The 8266-nt window shown below is 40.2% G+C and overlaps 1 pseudogene; it reads left to right on the top strand.

Moving 5' to 3' along the window:
- The first annotated feature begins 4262 nt into the window (after positions 1-4262).
- On the top strand, positions 4263-8266 carry LOC122363161 (annotated as a pseudogene).

Genomic DNA, 8266 nt, shown 5'->3' with positions numbered 1-8266 from the left:
GCATTCTGTTAGTTTCTCAGTTTGGTGTGTATCACCCAGCCATGAAGAAATATAGAGGTAAGTATCATCAGAATAGCAGTGAAAGCTAACACCATGTTTTCTGATGATATCTCCCAGAGGTAACATGTAAAAAGTGTTTAATTAAAAGTAATTAATGTAAATGTAAGTAATGGCCCTATTACTTAGCCTTGAGGCACTCCATATTTCACTTGTGAACGATATGACACCTCAACATTATAGGAAATACTCTCCTATAATAGAGAATGAGTGGAATTGTCAGGGGATGTATAGTGGTGCATCTGATGTAATACTGTAGCTGACGGCTGCATAGTTAAAATTTTATCTCTGAAAGTATCAATCTTGAAGTAAAGTAGTTCATAAAGTCATTACTGCTGTACTCTTGGGGGATGTAACTACCAGTTGACTCATTATTTTTCATTAATTGAGTCACTGCATTTAATAAATACCAGTGGTTGTTTGTTTTCTTCTAAAAGCGACTCAAAAATAATCAGATCTATAAGTTTTTAATGTTTTTGTGTGCGTCAAGATACTCTCCTGCCAGGCAATACAAAATACTTCTAGTTTTGTTTTTCTCTCACCTGCACTTAATTTTCTGGGCTGTTCTCTAGGATGTGAGTGATCTTATTATACCACAGAGTCAAATTGTTTAAAAGTGCTTGAAAAAAAGAGACTGCATAGTTTCTGTTATATATCCTCAAGTTTTTCTGCTGTATTGATGCACTAAGAATTTGAGATAAATCAGGAGATTACTTACAAAGCACTTTTTGTGGTGGAAGTGATGGTTCTACCATACTAGGTGCAGAGATTACGGTTGTAGCCATATAAATTTTTTTATAAAATAATAATATAGTATTTGTCACGTTCGTGGTTTCGCAAGCAAGGAAAAGGAGCACTTGAGAAGTAACATGAACTCAAAGCTGAAGACAATTAAACAATAAACACGTAGGGAAGGTAGGGCACAGAGCACATGGCACGAGACAAAAGCTCCTTTTGTAGATCCAGCAGCCCCAGGTGGATGATCAGCTCATCCTCAGCCGATGTGCAGTGGGCGGAGCTCCACTCCGCGCTCTCATTGCAGTCAGCTGTCTCCACCGTGGCGAACTCTCTGCTGCCGGCTCACGCACCTGGTCTGTCGCAGTCGGCTCTGGTCCGGTGGCGCCTCCACGGCTCTGTCGCTCTCTCGGCGATGGTTCCAGTGGTCCTGCCAGACCGTGACTGTGCCATCAGTGGCACAGGCTTGGGCTCACGACGCGGGAGATGATGGGCTGGGATTCTGATCTGGGTGGGCTGGTGCCATTGTCCTCCAGCGCAACAATCATTGACAATTTGCAGGACACCAGCACCCACTCGATGTAAGCGCGATGCTCTCTCGAGGGCCGTCTCCGGACAGCTTCACTCGTGGGGAGTTGTTGAGTCCTCGGAAATAAAGTGAGCAGAGGAAGCTGTCCGGGTAGTGCGAGTCGTTCATGAGGGCGAGGAAGTCCATCGTATAACCTCTCGAGAGAGAAGTTGGGGTCTTTATAGGGGAATCCATGACAAAAATAAAATAAAATAAATAAATAACCAAAAACAAAAGGGGAAATACGCCTGCTTTACTTTTAAGGTCCGATTGTACTGTCACGTTCATGGTTTCACGAAGCAAGGAAAAGGAGCACTCGAGAAGTAAAATGAACTCAAAACGGATTTAATTCTCTTACGGGCAAAAATAATAATCAATACAAAGGCAGGCAGGCAGACAGACAGGTAGGACATAAACCAAGCATGTAACCTCGACAATCAGACAAACTGAAGACAAACACACAGGACTTAAATATACAATGTAATTGACTAAACTAACGAGACACAGCTGAAGACAATTAAACAATAAACACAAAGGGAAGGTAGGGCACAGAGCACGTGGCACGAGACAAAAAAACAATAAACAAAGAGTCCAGAGGACGTGACAGTATTAGAGAACATAAACAGACATGGCAACTGAGAAATACATACTGTCGGCCAAGCAGAAGTGTGCTTTCAAAATGAGTCTATATCCACCAGAATTCTGAATTTGGAACAAACCTAAGATTTGACAATGCATCATCACCCTCTTCATGGACCACATAAAGAAAAGAATTTCTGACGGTACAGCATCTAGCAACTATTGGGTATTAAACAAATGAAAAAATTAATGCAATTTCCGAACACCATGGCCTAACCTCCTTTAAAACAGAATGTGTATCCTATGGGTGCAGGTAATACTTAAAGTTGTGGTTTAATACCTGTGAGCATTTTAAGACCAAACAATGGAAGTAATGTATTTTAAGATAAGTGCACGTTTTTCTTTCTCAGTTTAGACAGCTCTAACATTTATTTTAATCAAGGACTAGTCTTAACCCTGTTCAGAAAACTGCCCCCAAACATTTAAAATGTATTTGCCATAAAGCTACTATAATAGTGAAAATAAAGACTTTGAGTCTGTGCTTCTGTCATATTGAATGTACTACTACTATCAAGATTCCAATGTTCTGCACTTCTCTGTCCTGCCATGTCTATTCAAATGCTTCTGATGTGGCAAAAAAAAAAAAAAAAAAAAAAAAAAAAATATATATATATATATATATATATATATATATATATATATATATATATATATATATATATATATATATATAATTTATTACCAAATACTACTTATGTAAAATAGATTCTATTCACATATTCACACATATTTTTCATGTGTCATTTTGGATGAGATCAGATTCACCCACTACCTCCTAATATGGGCCATATCATGCTAAAAAACAAAAGACAATTTATTTTAAAACAAACAGATAACACAACAACTTTAAATGCAAATCAAGCATTTAATCTGATTAATATATATGTGTATCTGTTACTTTCCATGGGACTGTGCAGCCTAATAATCCTTTATTATTTATGTAGACATAATAGCAGCTACACAAACTGTTACACATATATAACATGACTGTTACACAGCAACTTACACTTTATTTTAAGTAGCTTATGTCTTTATACTTGAATTTATAATTATGCGTTGCATGAACAAGACAAGGCAATAACAAAACCAGAAACAGGCGGTGGTCAGGCAGTAAACAATCAGAAAATCAGAAGACAGGCAGGGTCAAAACTAGGGAAACAAGAAACAACAATCCGATAGAAATCCAAACAATCAAACAGGAGAACAATGCAACCTGCAGGTGAGTGGCTTGCTGCAGTTTTTATAGTCTTGGAACAGGAAGTTGTCGCAGAGGGAGTGAATGCAGATCACCCAGAGGTCAGGGCTCCTCTGCTGGCTTGGTGACAAAGTGGGTCAATTCCGACTTTGCAAGGACAGTCTGGAGCTTCTACTCACAGTCTGTAAGTACCTGCATGTTTAATATTTAAAGAATTTGCTGCTGACTGTTCAAACGCGAGTTTTGAGCAGTCTAGTGCTTGTTGTTTATCGTTTCCCGATCACAAATGCAAACTGTAATGTTTATGAGGCGTGATGCAATGTGATGTAAAAAGAGTAAGTCATTGTAATCAATAATTATGTCCCCACTGGATGAAACAAATGCATCGTTTATAATGGCTTTTATTGCTTTTGTGTCATAGCACAAAGGTGTAACATATCAGTCAAATGCTTGTGGTATTCGCCAAACACAACCTACTGGATAGCTGGCTATTCAGAGTACACACCTCGCTTTTAGAAAGATGAGCTTTGTTAAAATGCACATTTCAAAAATGTTTTTTTTTTGGAAAAGAGTAAAATTTAGAATAACACTGAGGTTAAATGCCTTTTTCACACTTTGGTGCCCTATTGCCCTAATGGACAAACCGGTCTCACTGGCATGGTCCAGCTTGACTATTTGGCTGCTAGATGCATCTTGTGCGTTCTATGAATTAACATCAAATTAAGATAAAACAGGTATTTTAAATAGCAGAAAAAGTGGATATTAAAGTTAGACTTTGGAGTTCACCAGCTGAGCAAATGACATTGCAGTTAATGGAAATACTAAGGAAAGCTTTTAATATGCCAGAAGATGGCAGCGTTAATTGTACATTGTGTGGCAAGTAACTAGGAGCACTTCACCTTGTGTGGGCCTTCCTGATCATAAATTATGTGTGATCTTTCAACATTTTTATACTTGTGATGCTTGCTGACATTTTTTTTGCTCTGTGCTTACAGCTGCATAATACGACATAATCATTTTAAAGCAGTCTTTCTTTGTTTTTGTGCTATCCACCAGAGCTTTCTACGATTATCCCCCACTCACTTGTTTTCTTTGCATGTACTTTTGCCTCAGGCAAATTAAAATCTACAAAAGGTAGTTAACATTCAACCCTTCTTTCTTTGCTGGGAAAGTGTGAGTCTACACTCTCAGCACTCAGTCTGCATTCATTTTCCTGCTCTCTCTCTCTGTGAAGTAATGGGATTGATTATGTGGTTGTGGGTGATTGGATTTACTGTAGAGATGGTCAGTGTTTGTGGTGAACGCTTCTCCTGCAGGCTTCAGGGCACATTTGTTTCTGAAAGTCTCTATAAAGAGGGAGATGTGATAATTGGTGGTCTGTTTCCAGTTCATGTTGAAGCACCAGAGCCTTATCACGCTTTTACTCAAGTACAGCGTCTTTCTCGCTGTCAGGGGTGAGTGTAGTCTGTGTGTCTACAAATATAATTAAAAGGCAAGAGAACTATTTATGCGTTTAAAATGCCAAAATCGTCTCTCTGTTTGTTCAATGTAATTCAGTATAACCTTACCCTGATTTTCTACTCAGCCTAAAAATAACAATATATCTTTATTGTGTATATTTCTGCATATTAGGATTATTACATACAAATAAAGTTAGTTTGTTTCTGCTATAAAGCCAATGAGGTATTTCTCAAATGAACAAAATGTGCATTTTTACATTGTCTTTCAGCGTTGATCTTCGTTCATACCGCTGGCTCAAAACTTTGATTTTCACAGTGGAGGAGATTAATCGGGACCCTGTCCTGCTTCCCAACCATTACTCTGGGATATCTGGTAGCTGACACCTGCCTAGCTGAGGGCACAACACTGAGTGCTGCTTTAGCTCTGGTAACAGGGCAGGAGAAGACAGTGTCGGGAGCAGAATGCATCGGGAAACCAATGGTGCCTGTCATTATCGGTGATGCTCGTTCATCTGCTTCCATAGTGGTGGCTGACACTCTGGGAGTGTTTGACATCCCCATGGTAAAATTAAGTATTCTGTATTTTACGTATGAGTTTCATACATATTTCTTAAATGATTTTTGAGCAACAATTTCAGCCATCAGACATTCATTCATTCAAATTTCAGTAAAATGTTTGTCTTTCTGTTTTGTCTGTGCAGGTGAGTTATTTTGCATCCTGTGCATGTCTCAGTGACAGTCGCAGATTTCACTCTTTCCTGCGCACTGTTCCCAGTGATGCTTTCAGGCCAAGGCTATGGCCCGCCTGCTGCACCTGCTGGGCTGGACCTGGGTGGGGGTGGTCGAGGGGATGATGAATATGGTAAAAGTGGTGTTCAGCTGCTTTTGAAAGAACTAGAAAGTAAAGGGGTCTGTGTGGACTATCTGGAATTCATTCCAAAATCACACTCAGAAAGCAGGATCAGGCGGATTGTGGAGAGGATCCAGAGTTCCACAGCTCGTGTTGTGGTAACATTTGCCATTGCCCCTGACATCAGAAGTACTGTTCAAGGAAGTGGTGGTGCAGAATGTGACTGACAGGCAGTGGATAGCCACAGAAGCCTGGAGCACCTCTGTTCTGTTCTCTGACCCAGCAGGCAGTTCTCTCCTAGCTGGTACCATTGGATTTGCCCTGCGCCGGGCGATATTCAGGGTCTTGGTGCTTTTCTTGCCCAGCTGAGCCCTGTGAAGCAGCCAAATGAACCGTTCAGTAAAAAGATGTTTGGGAAGAAATATTTGGATGCTCACTGCCACAGAACTGGCAACCTTCATCTAAAAATCCAAAGTGCACAGGCACAGAGAATGTGGAGAAACATGGTCGCATCTACACAGATGTTTCACAGCTGAGAGTCACTTACAATGTGTATAAGGCTGTGTATGCCATTGCCAATGCCATTCATAACATGATGGCCTGTCAGCCAGTAGTAGAGGGCCGTTTGAAGATGGAGAATGTCCTGATGTGATTCAAATAAAGCCCAGGCAGGTACAGACCTCTCCTGTATAAAAATAAACAATAATAAAAATAATAATGAATTTCATTAAATAAAATAATTGTTTTATGTAAGTATAATGTATCATTTATTTATTCACTGCACATGATCCTCTGTTTTCCTTTCACAGCTTCTGTATTACTTAAATGCAGTAAACTTCACAACACCAGTGGGTGAGCCAGTTTATTTTGAAGATAACGGTGAGCCATCTGCCTCTTATGACATTATGAACTGGCATGTAGAGGAAAGTGGAACAGTGAATTTCATCCAGGTTGGGCAATTTGATGCAGCCAAAGGACCGGGCCAGGAGCTGAACATTAACCTTGAGAAAGTGGTTTGGGGAGGCTGGCTGGGCAGACAAGGTAAGAGTCCAGTGACTCATAGGGCTTTATTATAACAGTCAAAAATAAAAAACAAAAGTAAAAAAATCATACTGTATATATGGATAAAGATACAAAGTGCAGTAATAAAATAAACCTATTTGCACTACTAATCAGCATGTTAATGAATAAAGAATGAAATTATAATAATATGATAAACAGATAAACAGTTTGGAATATCTGCTTTGTTCAGCTAAAACAACTGGAAGCAAATTACAACAGACTCCTTGCATATTTGTTAAAAACTAGCACACTTGCAGAAAAAGTAAATACAGCACATGTGAAAATATGAATGTGAGTTTGTGTGTAAAGTCAAAAGGTATAAGTAAGTGTATACGTGAATACATCCATTATCTAACCTCTCAGATACAATGGTGCAGATGCAATCTTTTAATGCACCCCTGCTCAGAGGGAAGAGATGTGGCATAGCAATAAGTATAAATGTGAGCTTGAATTTTCTTTGCATTTGTATAAGGTAATAATTTTATTCCTTATGTTATTTTGTAATGTGCTTTGCTGACAGATATTGTACTGTTAGAAGGTTGCTCTGAGTCTGATGGAGTTTTTCTTGTAATATCTTCAGGTTCCTCTATCTGTGTGCAGCGCAAGCTGTCTTCCAGGCACTAGAAGGCTGTACAAAAGGAAAACCTGTGTGCTGTTTGACTGCCTGCCTTGTGCAGCAGGGAAGTCAGTAACATGACAGGTATTGCATTTTTTTACTTTACAACAGACATTACATGATAGGTGCAAGTAACATTACAAGATCTGTACATTGTAAAAGCAAGCCTAACTATGAGCCATAATGTTCTTTAGACTCCACAGAGTGTATGAGATGTCCAGAGAGGTTCTGGTCAAACTCTGAAAGAACAAGGTGTATTCCAAAGGTTGTGGAGTTTCTGTCTTTGCAAGATACCATGGGAATTGTCCTGACAGTCTTATCGGTCACTGGGGCAACACTAACCTCGACTGTTCTGGCAGCCTTTTCCGTTATCGTGACTCACCCTCGTACGAGCCAACAACTCAGAGCTGAGCTTTCTGCTATTAGTATCGCTCACCCTCTGCTTCCTGTGTGCACTAGTTTTTATTGGCCGCCCTGCACTGTGGAACTGCATGCTTCGTCACACCTTGTTTGGAGTGAGCTTTGTGATCTGCATTGCCTGTGTCCTCAGTAAGACTGTAGTGGTTTTAGTGGCTTTTCAGGGCCACTCTGCCTGGATCTAACTTGATGCAGTACTTTGGGCCCATCCAGCAGAGGGCAGGCATCTTCCTGCACACGTTGGTTCAGGTTGTCATATGTTTACTGTGGCTGCTGCTGGCTCCCCTCTGCCTACAGAGAGTGCAGGTGGTGAGCTTGGTGCTCGAGTGATTCTGCAGTGCACGATGGGATCTGTTGTGGGATTTGTACTAGTACTGGGCTACATCGGTCTATTAGCAGTGGTCTGCTTCTTGCTGGCCTTCTTTGCTCGAAAGCTCCCAGACAATTTCAATGAGGCTAAATTCATTACTTTCAGCATGCTGATCTTCTGTGCTGTGTGGATCGCATTTGTGCGTATGTCAGCTCACCGGGAAGTACACAGTAGCTGTGGAGATTTTTGCCATTTTGGCTTCCAGTTATGGACTGTTGCTGTGTATATTCACCCCAAAATGTTACATCATTCTGCTTAAACCTGAGAAAATACAAAAAGAACATGATGGCCAGATGA

This window comes from Puntigrus tetrazona, chromosome 18 (genome assembly GCF_018831695.1).
Source record: "Puntigrus tetrazona isolate hp1 chromosome 18, ASM1883169v1, whole genome shotgun sequence".
NCBI lineage: Eukaryota > Metazoa > Chordata > Actinopteri > Cypriniformes > Cyprinidae > Puntigrus > Puntigrus tetrazona.
The sequence above is the reverse complement of the archived record's forward strand: the minus strand, read 5'-3'. Positions and strand labels throughout refer to the sequence as shown.